Source organism: Myzus persicae, unplaced genomic scaffold (genome assembly GCF_001856785.1).
Source record: "Myzus persicae strain clone G006 unplaced genomic scaffold, MPER_G0061.0, whole genome shotgun sequence".
Lineage (NCBI taxonomy): Eukaryota > Metazoa > Arthropoda > Insecta > Hemiptera > Aphididae > Myzus > Myzus persicae.
In genome coordinates, this window is record NW_019103869.1 from 199,503 (window position 1) to 216,204 (window position 16,702).

Below are 16,702 nucleotides of genomic sequence, written 5' to 3' on the forward strand. Positions count from 1 at the left end.
GGTGGCTTTGCAAATGTCCCCTGAAAATAGAAAGTAGTAATCTATAACCTTCCCTAACATCAAGCTAGTTATGTCTGTGTTGGCACGTCTACAAATACTATTGAGTACTTTTACAGTTTAAATACACAAGTAATATTGTGTCACGTCTACATTATCGATTCGTTTGTGTTTTGGTCCCTGCCATGCTACCGATTTCTTACGAAACGTCTGAAATGCGAGTATAAAACAGAACACAAGGACGCCATAAGTTGACCAAAGGTCATCTCGACCACGACTGTCCATCATAGTACTCGAATAGACAAATCCTATGATTATTATATAATCCCATAAACCACACATTCAAAGGTAATTCGTATATCTTCAACTCATTAATATCATGATAATATATTTTTACGTTGATATTATGTTGACATGCAAGAAATCTGCAGTAAGATTTTATAGATTTATACAATAAATAACTATAAAAAAGGATTCACACCAGATTTTTAAACGTGTATAATATTAAAAATTAAAATACATATTTTTTCTATAATATTATACATATTTTGTTTTTTAACATGGTCGTTATCGCCATGGCAGCAGCATGATATTTACAGCAATAAAAATTAAATATTTTCATATCTTTTGATATTTATTTGATTTACTTATGGACTGCAGTTCTGTTCGTAGAAATTGAAGAAGTTTTCAAGAAGACGAAGTGTCAAATACATTTATTCGTATACCTATAAGAGAAACACCCGGGTATTTTTTATTGCAAAAACATATCTTTTATCTCTGAAAGACATTCACTCTTCTGTGAAAATAATTACAGGTTAGGCATGATATAGTTTTTCTAAGGTCTTGAAAGACGTTTATGCGTTAAAACCAACGATTGATATAATATACATATATTATATAAGTGGTCATAATTATATTATAGTATTATATTATGTAATCATTGTTAAAAATAATTTAGTTCATAAGACGAAAGGCTTATTATCAATACAATAAATACTATATACTATACCTATACATAAACACATAAGTAAATACATTGAACATAGCAAGCATCGTACGTATTCATATATTAATAAAATTGTAATATATGTGTGACGCCTTTGAGAGAGACAGCTGCTAAGGGGGAGTTAAGGGATTGTCGTGGTCGTAATGGTGAGTGTGTATACTGTATATATATATATATATATATGATATATTATATATAGGTATACGCTCGCGTAGGAAGGCGGTCGTAATGTTTATCGAATTTTCCGGGCAAGTATATACCATGTTTCGAGCACTGGTGGCGAGCGGGATGGAGTTTAGGGGATGATGGCGACGGCGGCGGCGGCGGCGGCGGTGGTGGTGCGTCGGTAACAGCGGGGTTGCGGAACGGGGTTTGAAGGACTTTTGAAGGGGGCACTGATATCCCAAAACGGTATTAATAATGTACGTGACACCGGGGGACGTTTCTAAGACGTTTAAGTAAATGGACTGGGAAATATATAAAATGTCTCGTTTTTATTTTGATGAAGGAGTAGGTAGAGATATACCCGGTTAAGTCTCAATTATTAACAAATTGCACACGCTTTCGGTTTATTTTTATATAATTAAGTCAATAATAAGCATTTTTAAACACATAGCAAACCGAATAAAAACAGAAATATATCCCAAAAAAACGCTTTCGGTAACGCTTGACCTGTTGAAACAATATAATAATATTCAGTTTTCGCTCCAGTTATAATATAATATAATTTTATTATTACCTTATTATAATATGTATTTCACGATTAATACAAAAGACATATTACTATTATAATAACATGCAGTATTATTTGTAGGTACAGCAAATACAACACGTTACACGTGTAAATCGCAGCATTACCGTGTTCAAACTTAAGAATAATTGTCTTCCGATAATATTAGTTGTTAGTTGTTATCGAATATGATGTATCTTTTAGCCATGAGGTTGTATCATATTGCACTCGCTGATATTATATATATATATATATATATATTGTTATCTCCACTTTTGTAATAATGTAATAATGTACCATTTTGCAAAAATAACAATGAAACTTAATACAATAAACCATTGACCGTTTTCCGATTAAAACTTAAGTCTTAGGACATTTATTGAGACCTTGTGCTACAGCATCTACAGCAGCTGTATAGGAATAATAGTACATTGTTGTATGTTGTTGTGAATTGTGACCATATTATGACAATCTGATGATGATGCTTAATACTTTATCCAATTTGTTTAATGGCATTTGGACAATCTATTTGAAGTAATTCAACAAAATTACTTTGTATATTTGAATGGCATTTAATGAATGATAAAATTTACTTTTGTGGGTTTGTCAAAATAATATTTACTAAAGTAAAAAACGATTTCTTCAAAAAAATAAAATAAAAGTAAAAATACATTAATTAAAATATATCTTTGTATATTATGCAAATTTGGTGCTCTTTAAAAACAGTTAAATAAAACACAAAGATAAAAGTGTAAATTAATTTATGTTTGTTTTTTTTTTTTTTTAATATTATAATTTGTTACAACTTACGTTTTTACGTTTTTAAATATTTCTATCCAAAATATACAAAGTTCAAATAAACGTTATAGTTAATTTAAAATGATTAGTTTTTACTGTCTATTGAATTAAAAATATTTCAATTCAAATTAAATTCAAATTAATTTTATAAATAAAAGTAACCTGTAGTTAGAGAAATAATGAAGAAGTTTTTTTAAAAAAAATTTTAAAGGTAGACGAAAATTGTATTATTATGGGACGAGTACAATAAGATATTAAGATAGGTAATTCAGTAATTGTATTGTTAACTTTTACATTTTGATGAACTGGAACAAACCAAGTAAAAAGGTATTGTAAAGGTTTGAGTTGTATAATATGTTACATTTGGTTTGCACTTATTTTTTTATTAATTGTATATTTTATGATATTCGGGTTCATAAAATTTAAAAAAAAAATACATGTTTACAATTACTGGAATTGACTGGAAAGGGTGTGATAATTTAAAATGTTATACACGGGTTATTTAATCGGTTATATTATTATACATTTATTATGGTACCTTTATTGACTTAAATGAATTATAAGTATTAATTTAATACACAACTATTAAGCACACTTACAGCTCACTTATAAACTTTTATTTTCTTAATAATGACAATAATATTGTGTATACTTTCATTATCGTCTACCGATATCGCTAACTTATCGTTAAAATGCAGATTGATTTAAATGGTTGACCACTTCTTAACTGAGTTTCCGTTTGATTACTGCTCAATTTTTACTGGGACAAGTGGAAATCGATTTTTCTTTTTCGAATAATTTTTAAACTCAAAGCAATACAAATTGTAACGATTCAATTTTGAGCCAACCTGACATAGCTCCCCGTGAAATCTTCTTGCATAATAATATATGAAGAAGCAAAAGGTCAGCGAGAGTGGTGCTGAAAATTCCGATAGCCTTCTTAATCTTCGGTACCACCTCTAAAAATTTAATTCCTGGAACCAGTGTATGTCCCTCGCTGCTTTTCGTGATGAACTTCGCTCTTCCATATAATTTTAGGTTCAACAATTTTATTGATTTACAGTCACAATTTATTATGCTCGGTAAGAATATTAAAATGTATAAACTATGCTATAATAATTCTAAAACATCTAAAATTATAATACAATTATATTATTTTCAGTTATAACAACATATAATATACAGAATATATAATATTATACTGATCGATACATAGCTGGATGGCCGTATTCACCACACCACGAGGCATGAGTTAATCGAAACAAAGCGGTATTGTTATCATATGTGCATTACGAAAAAAAAAAATAATAATAACGAGGAGAGCCCTCCACATCTTTAGTCTAGACTGTATTATAGAGATACCTACATAATATTACTGAACGTATCATCTATGTAAAACAGCGTAAGGTTTACGGGTTTATTATGACAATAAAAGTTTCGACCTTATTTTGGTGGCTTGAGGTCAGATTGACAGATATATGGATTATGGAACCATGGAGGAGACCGCTGGAGGTGACACTCTTCAACGTTTCCTAGTTCTGCGACCATTGTATACGCTTCAAATAAAATGCCATCGTGCCATAAAAAGAACGAAAATTGTTACGTTCTTTTTTGTACGCATATTAGACGTGTCTTATATCGTGTTTGTCCTCCACGAAATCAACTAGTAACCTTGAATGAAACTATCATATTTTTATATAACAAACATTATAAAAATGTATGGTTCTGAAAAACAAAACGGATTAATAGCTTTTTATGTTAAAATGACAAAAGCTTTCATACATCGAATGTTTTTTTTTTTTTTAAATAATTTATTTCAACTGATGATATACTCTACAAAAAGATAGTTATTAAATAAATATTCACGCTTTTCAATTAACAACGCTCTATATAAGCATACGAAGTTTGCAAGTTAATGTGTATGAATTTATGATGATGAAACTTGCGCCTGTACCTCTGCGTAAAATATGTTGTAGCACACGGCGACCGTCATACCTGTACATGGAAGTATAAGATCGAATTTGTGAAAACTAATTATACTACTAATACATATATAGTGACTTAAAGTCAAACACAAAAACCACTAAATACAAAAATTAAAACCTCCCCTAACGTATACTTCTGTCGGTGATCGAGAGTGTCCGGTATTTGGACGTATTATCGTAGTATAATACAGTTCGCATAATAGAAGTCCCGCATCAAAAATGTATGTACGATATACAAAATACTACTAAGAATTTGCGACCAAAGAATGAAAGTGAGTTTTATATCCAACACAATCTTTATACTAATTATACTACATAATAATATTATAACAACCTCGAGGTTCTTCGTTATACACATTGTGAACAATAATTTGCAACTTTTTGGGTACCTAGTAAAAATATCATATTTAAATAATAGAGAATTTAGGACTATGATTCTATAGTGAAATGTGTTATATAATATGTTTTGGGGTCAATAATTATTGTTTTATCATCTTGCTTTTTACCTAATTTAATTGATTTAGAATCATAACTGTTGGTATGTTCATAAATCATAACAATAATAATTAACATACAATGAATCTAAGCAATATATAAATAGATAGCTATTATTCAATTTTGAATAATATTTGAACTGTGAAATTGTATGTGCCTCTATCTTATATACCGAATATAAATATATTTTATCTTTTGTTTGGTACGTATAAAAATAATATAAACAAATGTTTTTTTTTGTTTTTTTAACTCTCTCTTAATTAATAGGAACTTAATTTGATCTGTAAGCAACCTGTAACCATCTATCTCCATCAAAATCATGCGCTTAAAGAAGGCAGTTACAAATATTTAAGCTGTTAACACATTAATTGAATTACTTAAATTAATATTAAGTGTAATATTTTTCAATTTAAATAATAAAAAACACACACATATATATATATATGGTAATATTATGTTTTATGCCTCACTACCTCAGTTTGTGTACAATAAACAATATTATTTAAACAACAGAAATAAAACCACTCACGTTAGCTATGAATAATGAATTATAACAACATTGTAACTGTTAGTATAGTATATATATATATATATATATTATTGTTTAATTTTTCAAATAATTAAACGAAGAATTATTACCTACTTGAAAATAGATTGAATTAGTGTTTCAAAAGATATATGTCGTTAGTATCGTGAGAAATACATATGAATTTATTGTTAGACTGGATAACATGATATGAAATACAAGATGATACACCAAGCATATACTCATCCTCATTTTTCATCAATAATGCAGTTATTCAGAATTTGACCATATTATTTTCAAATTGTATTACTTAAAGAGTGCCCAGTGGAGATGACAAACTTCTGTTCTTGAGATGAGAACCTCCTTTTTTACTCTACGTTATTTAGTTGAAAATATTCCTGAAAATGTTGAGCAGAAATGTATCAGAATCAAAATTCGTACGAGTAGTTGTAGAGTTATTTAACTTTGTGTACTAATAGGCCCATGGTAACGAATTTGTAAGATGTGGGAGAAACGATAATTTGAAAATGTTAGCGATTAATATAAAATTAGCATGTATCAATATTAATAATTTGTAAAAATGGTCCAAGAAAAATAAACAGTAGATCCAATACAACATATATTTTATTATTTTTGTAAAATCATTTTAAGAACTATTATCCCCAGCAGTGTGTACAACTATTTTAATAAGTGAGAAACTACTCTTTCGAATTTTGAAATAGATCAACATTTTCAAAATACTTTACAATAAATAATTGACTATAAAAAAATGATTTTGGGAGGGGGGGGGTCTCATTTAAAAACAGAAGTTTGTATCGCCAAAGGCTACTGCAGTGTAAAAAAATTCGAGAATTCGAAAAAAACTGTCTTTAAGTATACTTCAAAATTCCAAAAATCAGAATTTAAATAAATTTATAAGGATAATTGGCGAATCACTCTGTATGTGGCTGATATGCTGCGTAGTATTACGACTGTATTCTGAACCGTGGTGTGAGAGAGATCGTTGCAAAGTAATTTTATCGGACCACCCTGGAAATAACGCGGTCGATGCATATTATAATATAACATTATGTTATTAAAAGGATTACACGTGCATTATTAATCGCATTAGGAAATAAAAAAACGTTTCGGTGCCGTGGGCTCACGACAGACACGCTCGTCTACATAATATCATGTACCTATTTATTATATTGTACAAAACAACAATGAAATGTGTGACTGCGATAGGTATGTAATAATAATTAAAATATAAATAATACGTACTACCGTCTGACGTCTGTGCATAGGAGTAATAAAATTTGATATTTGTAACCTGACCCGAAATAATCATTCCACAAAAATCGTATGGCAATATTTAATTATGGAATTATTTTCCTCATCCCGAACATCTCGAGACAATTTTTGTCTGAACAATCGATTCAAACAATCATAATAAATTATAAAGGTATAATAAATATGATCATAATATAATTGCAGTACTGCTGCTCGATAAGCGATGTTATATTACATATTATTATTATGAATTATAATAGGTACCTACACGATAATAATATTATACGAATGAGTAAAAAAAAAAATATGTCACGCCTTCTTCGTCGTACACCAACGATCGGATGAATTCAATTCGATATTTTGTTCGATTCCGTATTTTTTGATTTTAGTTCTTCGGCAGCTGACCTTAATTTAATGCAAATATCGACATTCTCAGTATTGTTATGACAGCTTTTTGTTTGAACTATTACAAGCTCGCACGTGCTTCAGATTTTGATGTCTAAGTACAACAATACTAAATAAGATATAATGCCTTTAGGTACCACGTTCTTTCTTCGACTCTCCTAAAGGAATTTTATTGTTTTTGTTGTGTAAAAACAAAACACCATCACGTCATATTACCAAATTTGTATGTTTATTTTATGTTATTCTCGTATTTATAACATTTTTTACTTTTGTTGAACAAGACACGATATTTGTTGACGTAACTAATAATAAGAAAATATATAATTTACTTAAAACTATGGTACCTACCTATAGTACCTAGTTATGAAAGATAAAATGTAAAATTCAACAACGTCAGTGTGTGCGTCATAGGTACAGACAGAAATGACAAAAACCTGAGATTATTATTGAGTCCAAGAACAAGATATTATGTAGGTATCCTAAAAAATATTGGAATCGATAGAAAAAACAGATGTTCATGGCAGTAACAAAAAAAAACATCCTTAAGTACAAACGAAACGTTTAATGTATCTACACATTATTATAATGGTGGCGGCGACAAAGGGCATTCACCACGACGTAGGCACGTAAAATGGATCATCCCGTATAATGCATAAATCTGTGTGTGTGTGTGTGTGAATGAGTGTATGATAGGATAGAGAGAAAAAGAGTGCGAGTGAGAGAGCTGAACGTACCAGACGAAACTGACAACCGGTTTATAAGATATATAGCAACAAAAGCAATAAGACTTCCACTTCTACTCCACATCCAAAATCACCTCCTGTTCATCCTTAGTGTACCTACATCAGAGGATTGTCGTATTTTGTTTCTCCTTTGTTGAACAATATATTATCCAATACAAATATTATAATGATATAGGTACCTATACCATATTATTTGTGTTTATATCTGGTCACCCAGAGTGCAACACAAACACATTTTTACAAAAATAAACTACACATATTAATATTCAAGGGCGGCGGGAGGGGCATTAACTAGTAAAAATTAAAATTGTATGAACTTTTCAACCCAACTGGTTAAGTCAAAATTGTAATTAATCTATAACAGCTTAAATAAGTAGATCAATATTTCCGTTGTAAAAACTATTAGCTTTATTAAGTTAATTTCAAAACTAAAAGATAATAGTTTAACTATACTACATAATATAGAACCAACTCATGAAAAATAAATAAAATATATTTTTCATTAATTACGCTGTAGGTTTTCATATTTTTAGCAGAGTGATATAGTAAGAATAAATACCCAGTACAGGGCGAATCATTAACAAAATAATTATTTATTAAAAAAAAAACTTGAAAAGTTTCACTATCACTATAATTGTGTGACTCCAGTGATAGTTAAACAAATTAATAAACTTTTTTTACCCGAGTTAAGTTATTTTCCTCAATTTCAAATGAAAATGTTTAAAGTAAAATATATTATTTGTTAACTAACTTGTCTTTTATTTATAAATCATTTTAATTGCCTACTATATTCCTTACTTATTTAGTAAATTGTAATATTACCAAAACTAAGTCGGAAATTCCCCTAATCAAAGAGAGTCCAAGGCAAAATCTCTGACAGAATCATTTTGCGACCTCAAGAAAACCCAAAAACATGATTTTTACAGCGCAGATCATACATTGTTTTGAATTAGATATCTGACCATAATTTCAAATATGCACGTGCGTTGAACATGCTCCAACCCCAAAATGTAGGGTATACGTATATGAAACAAAAATAAAATAAAATAAAATAAATAGGTACACTGTTGACTGTTTAAAAAAAAATTATAAATTGTTTTATTTAAAAAAAAAAATCATTTTTAAGTTTTAACATATTATATCAAAATCGATAAAACACGTTTTCTTACTTCCCTAGTTAATGATTAGTATGTTTACACTGTGGAATAATATCGTGTCAGGCGAAAACTGACAGTGGGATGGACAAGTTTTGTCTTAAAAACAATATGTGTTCTACGTTGTACAAATCTTCTTTTTTTTAGGTTTTTCCCGCTAAAATCGATTCAAGGGAGAAATTTTGGTTCCTCTATAATACAAAAATGTTTGCGGATAACATAACACACTATATTTAACTACTTACAACTCGAAGTTACAATTATTTATATTAAAAGCATACAACACGGCATAATAACGTATAAGGACCAATACAACTGATACAGGTCATTATTATAGAATAATATACAGACTGCAAGTAGTATATTAAAATATAACTCTATTGAGCTCCATTGAGCGCCAAAAGTAATCGATATAATATATTTGGTATATTTTGTATGTATTTCATAGGGTAATCATTATTTGTATACATAAATAATTAATTTGTATTTGTTTACGAGTACCATTAGTACCAATTATTTGGAATGCATGACGTCATAGACTTACACTTCTAGGTATAATGTTCACTGCAGTATGCATATTATGCAATACTATGAATATGCGATAGGTGATGTCGCATGCTGCCAACATGTTTTAAAAAATTAATAGGAATATCGGGGATGTAATATTTTGATACTGGGTGGAGATGGAATCTTCCTTTAGATGTGTTTTTCCTTATAATCCGGCCCTAATTATGTAGTAGATACCTACAGGAAACAAAGAACAATGTTCGTTTTCAATTATTATAGTGTTATGTTACGCAAAACATATTAAAATTTAAACTATCGATTGGCCGCCCTAAATGGTGACAATATAAAATCATATGCTCATGATGGCCGGCGATCTATATACGATAGCAATAATAATAATAATAATAATAATAATAGTATATATTATTATTATATAATATCGCGAACAAAGCAACGATTAATGTGGGTGGAAAATTCGAGACGATTTTATTTCCGTTTTGATTTGCATTCTCGGCTGCTGCAGACAATAGGATTTCGCGCTTAAAAGGACTCATCCGTTGTTGGCATCGGCTCCTCGGGAAATATGCATTATGTCAAATATGCCACCCGCGACACCCACTCCTCATGCATCTGCCACAAACCACCGCGGTCACACTGTAATAATTATGGAAAACCTGGAAAATTAATACGCACCGCAGTCCTTAATCATTTTCATCCTACTCGAAACTATATTATAATAATAATATACACCCATCATATACATTATACAACAATATATACATGATGGGTATATTATAATCCTTTCGCACTTCAACCGTGTTTTTCTCATACCCAATAATTCATTATTTACCTGAGCCTCACGCGCGCGGCACAACAGTCATTTACTCATTTCTCACATTATAACCGCGTTCTTCAAATATTTCTCCAGTCACAAGCGTACCAACCAGATATTTTTTTTAACGAACAATAATAGAACGGCGATAGGCATAGTATCCATACAGCGTGTATTATGTACCTGCTCTTGGTCTTTAGCATTATTCACTCTTAACCTCTTTAGAGACATTTACCTCGCCTGCACGTGGACTAGGCCCCAAACATTTAGGTACTTCTGCTACCACGAACACATAAAATACAATTTTTGAAAATATTAAATTGTTTTCTTCTAATATAGATATAACCTATTAATATTTTTTATAATCTGCTGTGCTGATGTCAATAGACCAATAATAGACAATAATCTTATGGAATTTATCTGTACAATATTTTCGCCTATGCTGGAAAAAGAAAAATCATATATTATTGTGGGAAATAACAATATTAAATCGTTTTCAAATAAATGGAACTATGCGAAATGCTTACCATGTATTGAGTTCCGGGTAAATGGTAATAGTGTCCAACGATAGCGGCTAATGTTAAGTCTTAATACCGTTTGTGGCTAATTGCAACACTTTCAACTTTATTAGTCATTACTCATTTACAAGTGGATAATCTTATTATTCATAGGATATAATATTAACATTATCAAACCAATATTAGATAAATCCCAAATAAGTAATAATTATTAAGTTATAATTACTGAAAACCCACGAAATAAAAATAATATATGTATATTTTTTTAAATGGTAGATTATCATAACTGGTGTCTAGATGTCAATAACTTTGCCATTTTGCTAAGTCACAGCCTAATCGAGGGTAGTTCATAAATATGGATAATAGAGATTTTTAAGAAATGTTAATATCATGGATTAAAACAAATAATATTAAATATGTTAGGATGTTGGATCATCAACTTTGTCGCTGAGAAACAATGCAATAGAAAACATAAATACAGAAGATGAATTGCAAGATTTACTAAACAGCATTAAAATAAAAAGTAACTAACAATTAAAACAATAAAAGAGTAACGTACCTACATTTCGTTTTTAATGACTAATTAATTATTTATTTTTTAGGATGTTTCGTCGCCGAGTATATAAACTCTTATATTATTATGCAGATTTATAAACAGTTAAATTTCTACTTAACATAGAAGATGTTTCTGAAAATTATAAATCATTACAGGAACTTGCAAATCTCTATTCAATGTCAGAAGGTCAAGGATTCCTAAAATGTTTTTGTAAAGGTAGCTTTAGAAATAAAAATGTAAGAGGTTAGAAGTATTGTGCAATTCGAAGTGCCATAATAGTTCTTACATAGTTACATTAAATAATAAATATTATCTTTTTCTATATTACATAGGTAAGTATAGGTACCTAGTTATTATATTTATATTTCGAAATCATAATAATACACATAAATCATTTTATATTTCCTAGTACCTAACGCATTATTATATAAAAACATAATGTAAATCAATTTATTGCGCCTATTGGTGTGTATGGATAATGTTATTTTATCATTATGATATAGCTACGTGTAGATGGATAAAAATGTTAATATTTTTCGTGTCTGAAGTCCGAAACGTTGGCATCAGTCAAAAGACGGCCAAGCTTAACATTAACCAACTAATTATAACATTAGCCATAGTATCGGGTATAACATAATATATAGGTGCATATGGACCATATGGTATTTTCGAGTGTATTGGACGTAATTAAATACGATTTCTTTAAATGAGTTTAAATTTGTAAAATATTGTTACAGTGTTGTATCATGCATAATATATAAGCATTATTAATATTAAAACTTTAAAACTTTTAACTAGGTTAAAGTAAACATTTGTGTAACGTGTAACAAAATTATTAGTATTATAAGTCTTAGTCTGTAAGTTTTAGTAGATGTAGCTAAATAGAAACTAGGTTAAGCGATAATATTATTTATGTCTAATGTTATTATACATAGTACAGGTGTGGATACCTAACTTAATAGCAATACAAATTTACAACGTTTAGGAGATTTTTTAGATTTTTATTCGAGTTTCGTTAGACCTTATATTATTTCGGTGATAATAAAATTAGTCAACAGGTATCTGCATGTCGCATGATGCGGCGGGGTTGATATTGTCCGATTAATTTTTTCTCATCTGTTTCATATCTGCTGCTACTGAACTCAAATATATTCAGATCGTACACACAAAATCGCAATTTTATTGTATTTCAATCGATAGTGGTCAAAAAAAAAAATGGTCGGATATTTTTTAAATCTAAAATCAGATTATTTGTCGGTGTGCACCGACCTTGACATAATACTGCGGTGAAAACGAGGCTCGCAGTCACAGGCACAAATCATCCGATAACAATAAAATATCCAATACAATCAATATTTACTCGTTTCTGATTAAAAAATAATAAACCTTTTTGATCGATGTGTAGGTATAAAGCTTTAATTCAAATGTATGATAGTAAGTAGACAATCGCGAACATTTAAACTAATCGACAGATCAGTTTGAAATTTATATTTTATATTCGAGGAATTTCGACTCTCCGTGGTTAAAAAAATATGATTATACCGTTCAGTATATTATAGGTAGGAGGTACCTTTATATCATTATATTGAACCGACTAAAGTGCATTATTTATCCGTCTTAATGATTATACTTAAATGCGAATTGGATTATCTATGGCTATTACAGTATTATTTGTCTTGGTATATCGAAAATAAATAAATGCATATTATAATTATGGAATTATTAAGACTAAGCACTAACGAATCGTATAATAAGATATGCTGTTATTATTGCGATGACTAAAATTTGTATGCTTCCAAGGAATCCGACAGACCAACCTGTGTAGATGATCAATATTTTACATTTTTCATGTTCAAATACCAATAAAATACATCGCCAACGTAAATGTTATTCTTCCACGTATAATAATATGTAATATTTTTACCTTAATGATTCTATATTAAGTTTCTTTCCAGGAATGCAATTATTTTATATAACAACGACCGTCTATTTATACAAGATATTATTCGAAACAACGTAGGTAAATATGCCATACGCGATGGGGGTTGGAAATACGAATATTAATATTTTTAGTATTACATTATTATGTTTGTCCACAACACAACGAAATAACACGTTTAGTACACTTTTTACCTACTCGGTGGACTCAATTATGATAGTTATAACTGAAAACATTCCAAAAAAATAACCCACTGTCGTGTAAAATACATAGTCGCTGTTTACGGTTTTTTTTTTTTGATTTTTTTTTTTATGTGGCACCACCATATGGGAACTGATCCATTGACACATTGTTTGCTTTATTATAAACGAACATTATAATGAATTATCACAATTACAATAATTACAACAATGTACACACATTACACCTGGCCATACCAATATTACAACAAATGCATATTACGTAGTGTATCCGTACTATTTGAGTACGCAGGCGAAATACTGAATTTCCGACAGTACCTGCCTATTTACAGTGGCGTGGCAAAGTATTTTTTCGTAATAATTCATTTTTCGAATGACTTACCACCCCTTCACTACTTAATATAATACTTATTATTTAGGTTATTATTCTTATTAATATTATCATATAATATTCAGATGAAGTCATATTCTTGAACTACAATTTCTCATTTATTCCACTCTTCACCAACCCATCTACCCCTTTGAAATAATTATCGAGCGACTGCTCTTCAAAGTCAAGGTCAACACTGCCTATTTATGCAGACGTCGACTGGCCTGCAGGGACGTTGGAACTTAGAACTGTTGGAATGTATAATTTCATGAAATTATACCTATACACTAAACGCTGTATTATAATATGAACTATTACTAGTTGCTTACAATATTACACGTATGCCAATCATATTTCTAAGCGTTATTGTGGGCTTTTATTCGGTCTGTAATAATTCGATTATAGATCAATTATTGAAAGAATATTGCCTGATGGCGGTTATAATTTATTTAATGAGGTTTAAGTAGCTATAAATTATCGGTTATTACTAGGTACATCAATGTTGATCAGTACAGAAATGGTCTTATTACGGGATAGATTTTAACGGTAATTTTCCGTTAACGAAACTATTAAATCGAACAAAATGATTGTCGAGGTATATATATGCTTTGTAAATTAAAATCCCCAGGGTTTTTGCGTAATTTTTCAAATGTTAATTGCAATACAAATTGTGTGACAACGAGTGCAGTCACCCAAGTATACCTATCGAACGCCCATAACATATTATACAGACATCTATAATTCACTGAATACCTACGATATATCTAATGATCGATAAGAAAAAAACTGATCATATTATTACTATTATAATTCTGAGGAAAGATTTGCAAAAGTGGCGTTAATAATATAGTATTTATGTATAATATGGCCATACACCGCATTAAATCAACAATACCGCCATCGGAAAATCTAAAACTTCTGGCGATCGTTATCATTATAAAAATCCTTCACGAATTATGTACAAATAATAATCTATTTGCACAACGGCGGGGGCGTAGGTACAGAAAAGTTAATCGATTTTTTTTTTTGCAATTAAGTAAACGTTTAAGACAATTTATTTATTTTACGCGTACACCTTATAGGGTTGTACTTTATAACTAAAAAGAAAAAAAACCCATTTGATTATCGCCGAAACGTCATTTGATTATAAAATCACGTCATCGAACATCGCAGCGAGGGTTGGCCGAATTACGTGTTACGCGTAGCAGGGACGCAGCAGAGAAACTTAAGGCCTCGGTTCGACTTTCGTGTTAAAAGTTTTTGACCATGGTACACCGTGATTATTACATAGAGGTATCATTAATAAAAACCGAACGTTTGATAGTTATAATCATCTGAGGAGACAAAGTAAACGTCTTATGATATGTGATAAACTTTTCGTCGTATAATAATGATAATAATATGTCATTAAGACTACAGTCGGTTAGGGCTATCGGGCGAGTGAGCGAGTTGTGTGGAGGGAAGAGGGAGAGAGATCGATACTGCACGTTATTATATTATAGTTTCTCTTCGTCCTCGTCACTATAATATACTCGAAAGCAAAAATCTCAAATCAAATAATTAATAATAATAATTGTTGAGCACGGGGAGCAATTGGTTTTTAGATTACCAAGTGCGCACACATATTATACATATATATATAATATGTGTGTGGGTGTGTGTGTGTGTGTGTGTGTGTGTGTGTGTGTGTACGACGTTTCCCTCGTTGATGCTGCCGCTGCAACCGTCGCTGAATTATCTCTTCGACACCCTAACACAAAAACCCATTGGCGACCAGTCATCCGCGATGAGTAATGCGACGAATAAATTATTACTATTATAGTCATTATTATAATTATAATTATTATTACTATTATGATTATTATATCATGCAGATCGTCGAATTAAAAAATTGATTTAAATATGACATATGAGTGCATATATATTATATATGTATAAATATAATATTTAATACATTAATATACTTATACGCACTGCACCGTTATCGTTAAAACTACTTTCAGTTCTGCGTAGGTATAGGTATGTTATTTTGATAATATAATAATATGATTGTACATTACACAACTACCTATATACAATTGGTAAATATTTCTTCGTAATATATAACATAACGAATAGTTCACAGTGTATAAAACATATGCCAAAGACTAAAATCATATGCGATTACATTATTATATTATAATATTGTGGAATGTGGATGAATTTAACATAGAAATAACGAAAATTCTGCAAAAGCCAATAAGATATCACGATGAGCGTCAACATACCATTCACACTACTTAATTGAACAATCAAATTGTAAATGTTTTTAAAAAAATAGAATATCTATATGCAGTATTATATGTTGAAACTAATTAAAATGTTCAATTTTTTTTTAAAAACTGTGACTAAAAACAAAAACATACTATTTCAGTAATTAATTTAATTTCCGAGATTTTTTTTTAAATATGCACACTATTGCACATACTATTATAATTATTAATGGCCTTAAAATTAATAAAGATTAAACAATTATTTAAATATGAATTTGAACCAATTAAATTATGTAATATTTACAATAATTTAAAATCAACTATCTAGGTATAAGCTTAACATCCCGCGGTTTATTCGCAGGTAACAGAGATCACGATATCGCTGATACTGTGGATTTAAATTTCCAAATTCAAAAC